This window comes from Trachypithecus francoisi, unplaced genomic scaffold, assembly GCF_009764315.1.
Source record: "Trachypithecus francoisi isolate TF-2019V2 unplaced genomic scaffold, Tfra_2.0 Lachesis_group3, whole genome shotgun sequence".
Taxonomy (NCBI): Eukaryota; Metazoa; Chordata; class Mammalia; order Primates; family Cercopithecidae; genus Trachypithecus; species Trachypithecus francoisi.
This window is the reverse complement of record NW_022681468.1, coordinates 11,654,753-11,667,804: the sequence shown is the minus strand read 5'-3', so window position 1 is coordinate 11,667,804 and position 13,052 is coordinate 11,654,753. Positions and strand designations below refer to the sequence as shown.

Genomic DNA, 13,052 nt, shown 5'->3' with positions numbered 1-13,052 from the left:
TGTAGTCTCAGCTACTCTGGAGGCTGAGGTGGGAGAATCACTTGAGCCCAGGAGGTCAAGCCTGCAGTGAGCCGTAATTGCACCATTGCACTCCAGCCTGGGCAACAGAGCGAGACTGTCTCAAAAAAGAAAAAAAAAATGGAAAGGAAAGGAAACCAAGCATTTAGACCCTTTTGGGGGATGTTAAGGGTATCATTTCATGTACACTGAACCTAAAAATAAAGATTTGGGACTCATATTTTTATGTCATTTTTTAATTTCAAAATTTGTATTTTACAAAGTGTTGGTCTGTGACAGATTGGAAATACTTTTTTTTTTTTTTTTAAGCCCTTCATTGCATAGTTTGGGGAGTCCTGTTTTAGAGTTTCTCCTTGTGGGCTTTGAATTTTCTAGACAGACAGTACCATGTCTAGCTTTTCTAGACAGACAGTGAATGCCTGGCTTCAGTGAGCTGGCATCATCCGGCATTGGCAAGGTGCTAGACAGGACTGAACCAAATCAGACTTCTCCCCATTCTTTTTTTTTTTTTTTTTTTTTTGAGGCGGAGTCTTGCTCTGTCGCCCAGGCTGGAGTGCAGTGGCCGGATCACAGCTCACTGCAAGCTCCGCCTCCCGGGTTTACGCCTTTCTCCTGTCTCAGCCTCCCGAGTAGCTGGGACTACAGGCACCCGCCACCTCGCCTGGCTAGTTTTTTGTATTTTTTAGTAGAGACGGGGTTTCACCGTGTTAGCCAGGATGGTCTCGATCTCCTGACCTCGTGATCCGCCCGTCTCGGCCTCCCAAAGTGCTGGGATTACAGGCTTGAGCCACCGCGCCCGGCCGACTTCTCCCCATTCTACCTAACTATACTTTCGTACCCATTAACCATCCTCACTTCCTCCCCTCCTCCATTCATCTCCCCAACCTCTGGTAACCATCATTCTACTCTCTATCTCTGTAAGTTCAATTGTTTTTAATTTTAAGAAACTCTGTCCCCAGATGGTCATGGTTCCAATAGAGTCCTAGCCAAGTTCTGTCTTCGGATGGAGAGTCCTTTGCAAGCATCACCTGGGATCCTCCTAGAGTCTCCAAGGACTGAGCTAATACTTTTTAGCAAAGAATTCCACACAAAATGGCACTGAAGTGATTTGAAAGCCAACCTTCCCCCTCCCATACTCCCACCCCGAAATATACAACTTACCTGTAAGGATTGGGCAAACAACTATACTCAGCCTCTAGTTTTTCCTGTGGTCACCACAAATGGGCCAATCTTTAGCCCAGGCAGGATAGACGACTTCACATAAGGTTCTTACTCTGTGGGTGCAGGCAGCCCCTCTGCATGCATTGCACCAAGGCTTCATGCCCCATTACATGGGGACCATGTAGGGGAGGATTACACTGTGGATACATGTTGTCTGTCTAGAAAATTCAAGGCTACACAGACGTTTCCAGGGTTATGGCCCTGGCACCAAAAAAAGTCTGCAAATGATGAAAATTGGATTGGGGAGCGGATGGAATTCTAAGAAAAGGCAATTGGAGCTTTCAGACTTAAGAGGGAAAGAAAGGATGATGCTGTTCTAATTCCATGAACATTAGTGCTTGCGCTATGTATTGGGTATTTTTATAGACAGTAGGTCACTTCAGTCCTCGCAGGGAGACTATTTCTTTTAAGCTTTAATCTCTAGATGTTTAATTTGGTTACTTACATTTTTTAAATGTTTATGGCTACTAGTAGGTGTATATATTTATGGGGTACATGAGATATTTTGACACAGGCATATAATATATAATAATCACCTCAGGGTAAATGGGGTATCCATCCCCTCAAGCATTTATTTTTTTAATGTTATGAACCTTCCAATTATACTCTTTCAGTTATTTTTAAATATACAATAAATTATTGTAGTCATCCTGTTGTGCTATCAAATACTAGATCTTATTCACTCTATCTAACTATATATTTGTACCCATTAACCATCCCCAAGCCCTCCACTATTACCCTCCCAGCCTCTGGTAGCCATCCTTCTGCTATCTCCATGAGTTCAATTGTTTTGATTTTTAGCCGCCACAAATAAGTGAGAACATGAGAAGTCTGTCCTTCTGCGCCTGGATTATTTCACATAATGTCCTCCAATTCCATCCATGTTGTTGCAAATGATAGGATCTCATTCTTTTTTATGGTGGAATAGTTTTTCATTGTGTATATGTACCACATTCCCTTTATCCATTCATCTGCTGATGGACACTTAGGTTGCCTCCAACTCTTGGCTGTTGTGAACAGTGCTGTAACAAACATGGGAGTGCAGAGATCTCTTCAGTATACTGATTTACATTCTTTTAGGTATAGACTTGGGAGTGGGATTGCTGGATCATATGGTAGCTCTATTGTTAGGTTTATTTTTTATTTTTAAAATTTTTTTTTGAGGCAGTCTCACTCTGTTGCCTAGGCTGGAGTGCAATGGCGCAATCTTGGCTCACTGTAACCTCCGCCTCCCAGGTTCAAGTGATTCTCCTACCTTAGCCTCCTGAGTGGCTGGGATTACAGGTGTGTGCCACCACACTTGGCTAACTTTTGTATTTTTAGTAGAGACAGGTTTTCATCGTGTTGTCCAGGCTGGTCTCAAACTCCTGACCTCAAGTGATCCACCTGCCTCAGCCTCTCAAAGTGCTGGGATTACAGGCGTGAGCCACCATGCCCGGTCCTATTGTTAGTTTTTTGAGGAACCTCCAAACCATTCTCCATAGTGATTGTACTAATTTACATTCTCACCAACAGCATACAAGGGTTCCCTTTTCTCTGCATCCTCACCCATGTTCCTTTTTGCCTGTCTTTTGGATTAAAGCCATTTTAACTGGGGTGAGATGTTCTCTCATTGTAGTTTTCATTTGCATTTCTCTCATGATCACTGACGTTGAGGACCTTTTCATATGCCTGTTTGCCATTTTTTTTTTTTTTTCCAGAAATGTCTCTTGAGTTCTTTTGCCTAGGGGGACTATGATTTGTAGTCACTGTTGAGGGAACTGAGGGCTGGGAATGTTGAGACTTTTCAGAGGTCCTAAAAGAATGAACCCCTGAGTCAGGGTGGCAAAGGAAGCTCCCCTGTCCAGCTTTCTTCCACATGGCAGGACACAGGCTTCAGACTGGAACCCTGGCAGTCATTTTTGCCCTGTGGGTCTCTCTGAGCCCTGCCCACCAGAAGCAGCTGCAGATCCCATGGCCCAGGTCACATTCTCTTGGGGGCCACTTCTGGGGACACAGAAGGAAGAATGGTGTGCTAGAAAGATTCCAGTGGCCCCAGGTTCCTATTCCAACTCCGCCTGCACTATCTTCATTCATTCCTTCCTTCCAGCCTCAACCTTCTCATGGATAGGATGCAACCACCCACCACAAAACTCACTGTGGGAGTCTTGTGATAGTGTAGTATGTTCATAGCCTAGCGCCTGGGAGAGTGCCCAAGAATGGGTAGCTGTGAGCCTGGCAGGTAGTGCACACCTGTAGCCCCAGCTACTCAGGAGGCTGAGGCAGGAGGTTCCCTTGAGCTAAGGAGTTCAAGGCTGCAGTGAGCTATGATCATGCCATTACACTCCAGCCTGAGCAACAGGGTGAGGCATTGTCTCAAAAAAAAAAAAAAAAGAAAAAGAAAAAAGAAAAAGAAATGGTAGTTGCTCAGGGTGAACTCCCTCAGAGGATGGATTTGATCTCATTCCCATCTCTAAGCCCCAGACCCCCTGCAGGCCTTCCATACAGGTATGTATAAGGAACAAGCTGCCCACATCTGGTCCAACCCCTGACAACAAGGACTTAGGCAAATGTCACCAAGGCTGCTGGATGCCTGCTCCCAACCAACAGCCCTTCTCACTTGTAATTCATTTAGCAGAGGTTGGAGCTGAAGGAGTGCCCAGGCTGGGAACGGAGGAAGGACGTGCTCGGGAGAAGGTGAAGATGGGAGAGAAGCAAGATCTATGTGTTTGGACCAAGGACACATTTCCTTACTCCATAGCAACTGTGGTCAGTGGCTTAGCCCATGTGTTGTGAGGGTTCTTCTGAGAACTCTGAGAAGGTAGGGGCCGCCCATTGCTGCCTCTCTTCCATTCTGCAGCATGGAATATGGATGTGTGGTCTGGATGTACAGACACCATTTTGGACCATAAAGACAAGGACGATTGTCTAAGGATGGCACAGCCAGAGCACTGGGAGTGGCGAGAAGGACAGGGGAGCTGCTGTGCCAAGCAGGACTGTCTCTCTCTTAAGACAAAAATAAAATTTATTGGTATTTAAACCATTGCTTTTTTGGGCTGTCACATGTCACTGAAATTAATCTGAAACATGGAAGCAATTAATGGAAACAAAATAGCACTCCATCTTCACACTTTCGGCTTTTTAGGGCATAACCACTCCGTCCAAAGTAATATACCACCAAGTTGAAACATGATTATGCTCAGCTGTTTACAGGCTTTGGCAATTTCAGTACAGGATTTATCTTCCTGTCATGCAGCCTGCCATTCCCTTTTTAATGTGGCCAGATCGTCCGATGTGTTTTCTCCCCGTATTTTCTCTTTTTCTCCATTCAAGCAGGGTGAAGGCTCTGTACATCCAGGAAGATTTGTGAAGGGCCTCCTGGTATCGGTATTCAAAAGATTTAAAATGCAAATACGGCAGGGAGAATGGTCGGGAGACCCACTTTGGGGTGGCATGTCAGAGTGGGACTGGTCGGGGAGAGATAAGTCTGGGGGCTCCACAGATGCCCATGGTATGGCCTCATGGGAATGGCCTCATGGTACACTGGACCTGAGATTCCAAAACCGGTCAGAGATGCCCAAGCCTAGGCAATCATGGCACAGCAGCAGAGCAGCTAAGGGGCCATGGGGGCTGGGCCTACCAGTGAGGACAAAAGCACAGTCACCTCAGGACACTTCAACGCCACAGCCCGAGTACCCTTGGACAGGGAGAAGGAAAGGAGATGAGCAATGGGCAACTCAAACCTAACATGCTCAGATTCAGGTATTCCGGGTCTTCCCCACAATCTGCTTCTCCCCATTTCCCCATCAGCCTGTGGCATCTTTATTCTTCCAGATGCTCAGGCCAAAACCTTGGAGCATTTCTCAGTTCTTTTTCTCTTACACTCTACAGCCAATCCACTTGCAAATCCAGAGGGTCCACTTTCAAAATACATCCAGAATGAAATCACTGTGCCCCACTTCCGCTGCACCCACCTGTGCCACTGTCATCTCTCCCGGACTGTCAGAATGGACTTCCGGCTGGCCTCTGTGTTCCGCCTTGTTCCCTGGAGTTTACTCTCATTATGGCAGCCGGGGTTAGCCTGCTAAAGTGTAAGCTGACATGGGCTCAAAACTCTCCAGTGGATCCCAGCTCACTCCTGGTAAAGGCCAAAGTCCTTACCACATCCTACAAGGCCCTACCTGGCCTCGCTCCTCTCACTCACTGTGCATTCACCAAACCAGGCTCTTTGCTGTCCCTTCAAAACTCTAGCCATGATCCTGCCTCAGTGCCTTTGCACTGGCTGCTCCCTTTGCTTAGAAAACTCTTTCCCCAGGCATTCGAAGGATCTGTCCCTGCGGCTCTTTTAGGTCTTTAGTCAAATGTCTGTTGCTCAAAGAGGTCTTTCCTGGCTGCTGTATGAGCCTGGCAGCACCTCACTGTCCACCCCCAATCTACCTTCCTTCCCTGCTTTTTCTTATAGCACGGACGACATACTATGCATCTTACCATTTTGCTTCTGTCTGCCTTTTCTTACTAGACGGTCAGCTCTGGGGGGATAAGAACCTTGTTTTGGTTTCCTATTATATTTGCAGCAACCAGAACAGTGCTGATGCCAAGTAAGTGTGTCGTAAATATTTGTTGCACCACCTTTTATTTGCTCTCCCTCTGTCCTCATCTCACTCCTGCTGCCCTTGGTTGCATCCCCTCTGCCCTCAAATGACACAATCATCATATCAGCTTTGGCTCAGGCTCTGTCTTAGGAGGACCCCTGGCTACTATGGTAACTTCCTAGAGGTCACAGAACTAGTAAAAGACAGATCTAGGATTCAGACCTAGGCAGTCCCACTCCAGAGCTGCATAGCAACTACTACTACTATTACTACTACTTCTCGGAGCATTACAAAGGCTCAAGGCAAGTTAATGCAGTTTAAAAAGGACAGCTTCTCTACAATCTCTACCACTCTAAAGCCAACTGGCTTCGCTTCAGCCTTGGCAAAAGTGTTATTTGTTGCGCCTATTTGCTGAAAAAATAGTGTAATTTCTGGTTGTCAAAAGCACAAACACACGCGGAAGTATTATCAATGAAATGGTCAGTTCAAGAAATTATATTCAAAAATTTTCTTAAGAATACATATAATTTTACAAGATCATTCATCATAGCACCAAGCCTAATACTCCTTAATAGAAAACAGTCAAAAAACAAATACTCCAGTTAATTTCCCACAGGTATAAATTATGCAAATAGCCATTTGTATCTTAATTTACAGTAATCAATAAATAAGACGGCACATTCATATATTTTTTCAAAGATTTTTTTTTACAAAGCTACAGCTATGTATATACTAAATAGACAAAAATAATCCTTTTACTACAAAATAACATTTCATTTTCCTCAATAGTTTTCTTAGAACTCTCAGTAAAAGCTTTCAGACATAGTCAATTAAGCCCTGCCATGACAATAAGGAAACATTAAATCTGCTCAATAGACCAGACTCCCCCAAAATGAAACAGCGATCACCACCCAGTACAATATGGTCTGAACGATCTCCTGTCTCCAAGTTTAGTAGTTTGTCCTGAGGATGTACAGTAGGGAACGACCATTTTTCCATGTTCACAATTTGTCTTTGGCGGATAGTATCAGCACCGCTGTGAGTGACACAGGCAGCATCTTACGGTGCAATTTCAAGGGCAGAGGGCAGGTGTCCCCTGCACCACATTCCCTCCCCCCAGCTACCGCCCCTACCCCAGGGACATTCTACACAAACAACGCCAGCCTTTGGCTTAAGGGATCCTTGTTGGAATGCGAACGGCTCCGATTCTGAGTAGAATTTCGGGAGCCTTTCTGAGTCGTTACTCGGGGAAGGGAAAAGATGAGGGGTGGGAAGATCTAGTCCTGTACAGCTGTGTATTCCTGCAGCTGAACTTTTGAATTGAAAAGAAATCCCCTTAGGAAACTGCCTCAGATGCTGACGTAATTTAAGGAGACCAATTTAGTTCTAATAGCCCTAGGAAGCAGATTTCCCAGGTTCTACTTCAAACATTCATCCCACACCTTTAAGATTCACACTACTTTCTGTTTGACCAAACTCTTCCCAAAGGCACCTTTCTCAGATACTAAAGCCAAGAAGCACTGCCCTAAGCTTTGGGGTTATATACAGAGGTACACTTGCTTTAAGCAAATAGGTCACTTATTGAGATCAATAAAAACTACCTTGGTAACCTTTGGATTTTGAAACCTAGAAAGGACTTTTAAAAGAAGTCTTCCCACTTCCAACCCAGAGAGGTAAATTCAAGGCATCTGCAGGTGAGCCAGAGCTAGGACGTGGGTTCTCCATACCCACACCAGTGTTGGCCTGCGTTGGACAATGTCAACTCTCCAGACAACAGGCACTCCCAGAGTTTCCTTTTAAAAAGTGTCTAAATCTTTGTATGATATTTAGCGATACTGGCATTCTGGGGCTGTCCTTTCTCACAGCATGAACTTGTAGAGAATACGCACCTATTGATTTTTGCTGGGGCTAAAGGAAGTGGTAGCTGTTGCAAACAGAATACAAGTATCAAATGATATTTTGCTATTTTGGTTTTTGTAACAATGCAAAAATCACTACTTTTAAGCTTAAAATACAGGAAAAATAATAATCCCTGCCTCAGAGACCAATCAGTTATGAATTCATCCAAGCAATTCGTGGTCTCTACCTCTCCATTTTAATTACACCGTCCTCAGGCCTTCTCTACTCTTGTTTTTGAAGGAGAAAGCCCAATTTCCTACTCTGAGAAGTATGTGTTAGAGGTGCAGAGATGAGCAGCTGGGGGCAGGATGTATAGTTAATTGAAAACCCTGAAGAACTGTCTTTGATGTTGGACACTGAGATTTTATTGCAAACGACCCTTTCCAGGCGGCCATTTTGTTTGTGAATTTGCAAATGCAGTGAATTTTAGAGTGCAAACCAATGTTTGAAAATAAGAGTCCTATGTTCTCGGTTCTGCTACTTACTAGTTTGCGCTATGACCTTGTTATTTTTCTGTCCTGTGCTTTAGCTTTCTTCCTGAAATAAACACCTCCCACAATTGTTCTAAGGGTCAAGTGAGTTAATGAGTAAACAATGGCTTAAACTTCCTCTTGCAAAAAGGCCTGAGTTAGATTTGAGACAGGGTAGGTCAGAAAAAGGTAATGGATTAGAGAGAGGTTGGAAGAAGCTATGGTAAACTGAGGGTTAAGGAAAGAGATATAGTCAATGTTTGCTTCAAGAGGAAGGAAATAGAGAAAAGGGGGCTGCTGGGCATCGTACAACTTCATAAACTTTCAAGAAAAGTATTATGATTCAACAAATATGTGCTGAATGCCTATAATGCACAGAAGCTCAGAAGTTAGTTCGCCAAGATCACCCAGAGATCTGGTGACAGCTGGGACTCCAATCTAAATCTGTCTGACTCCCAAACCTGACTTTTTTCTCCAGCCCACAATACCTCCCAGAGAAGAAGGCAGTGATTAAAATGAAAACAAAAAAAAAGGGTTCCTTTAAAGAGAACGCTGCTAGATGAAGCTAGTCTTGACGTCTGAGTGTCAGAGATTTAAACAAATTAGCAGTGTGATTGAGGCCAGGGATTGTTGAGGCATGTGTATATTTAAAAACAACTTGGTCAAACAGCACCAAATACTGGTTGTCTTTTTCCCATAGACAAGGATGTTTTTTGGCATGTTGCTCCAGCCCTGGCTGGGAGGAACTGCTTGCTTGATGTGTTCTCATCAAGGTTCTCAGAACAAGTTCTAAACACAAAGAAGCCAGTATTCCCAGCATTGTGGGGGCTGGCAACTGCAGGACACTCAGCTCAGAAACTCTGATAACTTTTGGGGGCTCTCGGGAAACCAGCAGCTCTGAGTCTCCAGGCTGTTGACCCCCACCTGACCAAGCTCACTCCATGCCCTGTCTCACACACAATGGTAGAGAAATGACAAGATCTGAAGGTGACTGTAGGGCTCCTAAAAAAAATCAGAGTGAAGGCCAGGCACAGTGGCTCATGCCTATAATCTCAGCATTTTGGGAGGCCAAGGCAGGAGGATCACTTGAGGCCAGGAGTTTGAGACCCACCTGAGCAACAGAGACTTGTATCTATAAAAGATAAAAAATTAGGTGGGCATGGTGGCATGCACCTGTAGTACCAGCTACTTGGGAGGCTGAGGCAGAAGGATTGCCTGAGCCCAGGAGTTTCAGGCTGCAGTGAGCTGTGATCACACCACTGCACTCCAGCCTCAGTGACAGAGTAAGATGCCGTCTCTTAAAAAAAAAATCAGCGTGAAGAGGGCAGATGCTCATGTGGAGCCCAAAGATACAGGTGTCTGCACACGATGGAAATGGAACCTGTGCAGAGTCCATGCAAAGTCTGTGCACCAGGCTCACTTTCATGAGTTGCTGACTGCTGTTCTCCAAGGAAATGCCTGATGAGAGCAAGGCACAAGATCTGTGGAGCTCAAGGGGATGCTTGTATCTCATGTTTGGCTCTCCCACACTGGCTGTTAGGGGAAAAGAGCCATAGCAATTTTCAGTGAAGAAGAACGATAACGCCCACGCCAGCTCCCAGCCTTCCACCACCGAACCCAGATCCTGGACCTTGTCATTAGGGTGGCCCCCTCACCAGCTGGATGGGACAGAACAACCCGCTATTTGGGGACAGTTCCAGATGGCAGCTGCTGGCCCAAGATGTTAAATCTTCCCCAAATGCTGTGTCAGCAGTGATGATGCAATGTTGGGGAAGGAGAAATAACACACCTGGGCCTCGCAGAGTTTTGTGCAGTCTCATTTCCTGGCTGAGAACGTCCCGAGATACCAGGCTCACTGGAAGCTCCCACACAGCCCATTTCTGGGACCTGAGGGTACAAGGCTCCACAGAGGAATACAGGCGGGGAATGCAGTGGAGACCCCCAGGAAGGTGTCTCCAAACAGAAGGGAGAGAGAGGCCATGTCTGAAAACTCCAGAGGCTTCTGAAGTCCTTCTGGAGAGTTAAGAAAATTGGAGCTCATGTGAAGGCATTCTTGTCATACAACTGCCTTGCAATGGCATGACCACGGAAGAACAGCTCTTCGCCAAAGCAGCCATGATGGATTCTGACATTTTCGTAAGACACATCTGTACTTGCTAATTCTGACTTTTGTTGGAGAGATGAGCCTCCATGGTGTTCTGAGTCCTTAGCGATGGGGGTTGGGGAGGTTCGCTGCAGCAGCTGAGGCTGTAGTTTTGTAGTAAACTTAACTGGGAATGAAGATGGCTATCTGGAGGTCATCAACTAGCAGGGCGACTAGGCGTTTCCTCTTTCTAATCTTCAGTTTTTCATTTCTTAAATGAGGCACTGAACGCTTACATAATTCCTGAGGTTTTTGAACAGTCTATGACTAACAGAGATCAACTACACAGGCTGCCCCCAGTGCCTCTGCCTTTCCTCTGTTCCATCCTGACAAAGAGCAGGCATGCACTGCATGGGAAGAGGGTGGGGGGAACTATGCTGAACCCCAGAAACGGAGAAGCCCATGTTCTGAGTGGCTGCCCAAGGGGCAGCAAGAGTGTCCTGCTTCCCAGCCTTGGTGGGAGAACGTCTCCCCACAAAGGTCAGGTCTGACCAGGAAGCCCCGACAGCCCGACCATCAACTATGGCAAGATACAAACTTCGACGAGGAAATGTTGGCCACGCTCAACAGAGAATCCACGCTATTTGTTTGCTGGCAAACACCTATGTGGACTACTTCTTTCTTTATTTTTGAGATAGGGTCTTGCTCCGTCACTCAGGCTGGAGTGAAATAGCAGGGTCATAGCTCACAGTAACCTCGAAGTCCTGGGCTCGAACAATTCTCCTGCCTCATCCTCCTGAGCAGCTGGGACTACAAGTGTATGCCACCACACCCCACTAATTTAAATTTAACTTTTTGTAGAGATGGAGTCTTGCTATGTTGTGCAGGCTCGTCTTGAATTCCTGGCCTCAAGCGATCCTCCTGCCTTGGCCTCCCAAAGTGCTGGGATTATAGGTGTGAGCCACTACTGTGCCTAGCTAGTTTTCTGTTTCTTAAATGAAGCAAGGTAAAGAAAACCTAGAACCCACAGGACTACACAGACTGTATCTTTGGGGAGGCAGGAGATCTAAGATCATTTACTGAGAATAGGCAGCAAAACCAAGGGGAAGGAAGGAAGGTAATAACTAATCATGGCATTCAAGCAGAGCTTACCCATGCTATTTAACCCTCTCCTGCACTTGGCACAGCATTACACAAAATCACTTAGCAGGCCACAGCTCAACAGGATGGATGTTGCTATAGTCCCAGCTGGACTCAGGGCACGTTCACAGACCAGTCAGAGAAGCATGCCCCCCAAGCAACTAGTGAGAAAACTCATGGGGTTTATGGATCAAAGTGGTATACTGAATGCATGAGCCCATTTCTTCCCTCATGAAACCCTATGAAACAGGAGCAAAGGAATGAAAGTTGTATTAATACAACCATGAACACAGAGGGATACAGAAGAGAACAGTAAGCAAGAGCTAGCAACCTATCAATGCAAGAATGGAACTGATGGAGAAGTGAGCAGGGCGGGGGATCCTAAAACCACATGCCTGCAGAGGGGAGGCCACAGAGTGGTCAGCAGAGATGACCTGTGGCTTCCAGGAGAGGCTTGGGGATTGGAATGGGAGGGATGGGGTGAGACATGGGGCTGAAGACCAGGGCATTTGTTGGCTCAGAGGTCCCCTGTCCTTCCCATGCAGCCAGATGACCACTGTGCTCCTACTCCATGGAGAAATCAGAGCAGCTCCAACTCAGGGACACCAGACACAGCAAAGGTGGAAGCAACTCAATGAAAGTCTAAATATTCACGGGTGATGAGGCTGCCTGCTCAGCGGTCAGAACTCGGGCACACTGAGTATAGACCAGGGTCTCTGGATATAGTCCTACAGTTTGTGCATTGCACAGAGGCACCTGGCTAAAGGGGGCAATCAGGAGTTAAAATCTAGCTTTTTTTATTGTTCTTCAAGCATTGTCCAAGCTCAGGGCTGGGTATGTCTGGAGGAAGGGGCAAAAGGTGTCCTCTGCCAGTTAAGCCAAGTGCTCATGGGGGCTTCTGCCCAGATGGGACACTGTTTTTGAAACAACATGAGAGTTCAGTGTAGGCTAAAAGCAGCCCTGTGTATGGCCGTTTCCCAGAAAGGAGAGTAGTGGGAACATCTCTAAAGAAACAGAATGAGCCCCAGAGAAAACACCTGCAAATACTGACATGCAGCATTCTCCAATGATGAGTCCAGGTGCCCACCTGGTGACCCTAGTGGAAAAGCTCACCAGTTGGCACACACAGCTTTCAATCAGCTTTTGGATGCCTCTCACTACTTTTTTTTTTTTTTTTGAGACGGAGTCTCACTCAGTCGCCCAGGCTGTAGTGCAATGGCGCCATCTTGGCTCACTGCAAGCTCTGCTTGCCAGCTTCACCCCATTCTCCTGCCTGTCTCCTGAGTAGCTGGGACTATAGGCGCCTGCCATCACGCCCGGCTAAAATAATTTTTTGGTATTTTTAATAGAGACGGGGTTTCACCGTATTAGCCAGGAAGGTCTCAGTCTCCTGACCTCATGATCCGCCCATCTCGGCCTCCCAAAGTGCTGGGATTACAGGCGTGAGCCACCATGCCCGGCCAGGATGCCTCACTCTTAAACATGAACAGATCCACAGGATCACCAGATATTTGAGAAAAATTTACAACATGAAAGGCAGAGACTGAGACCAACCAAAATAAAGGGAACTCAGAGGAAACGAGGGCAACACAGGGAGCAGAAAAGAACTTCCCCTCAAAACACAATCATTAACGTCCACAGAGAGACAAA

The 13,052-nt window shown here is 46.1% G+C and overlaps 1 protein-coding gene across 1 annotated transcript in view; it reads left to right on the top strand.

Moving 5' to 3' along the window:
• LOC117071466 (translation initiation factor IF-2-like) overlaps positions 1 to 4,263 on the top strand; it is a 28,663-nt gene extending 24,400 nt beyond the window's left edge. Inside the window, exon 4 of the mRNA XM_033191459.1 lies at positions 3,859 to 4,263. The gene's annotated coding sequence lies outside the window, so the exon portion shown is untranslated. The remainder of the gene's footprint in view (positions 1 to 3,858) is intronic.
• Positions 4,264 to 13,052: the final 8,789 nt, after the last annotated feature.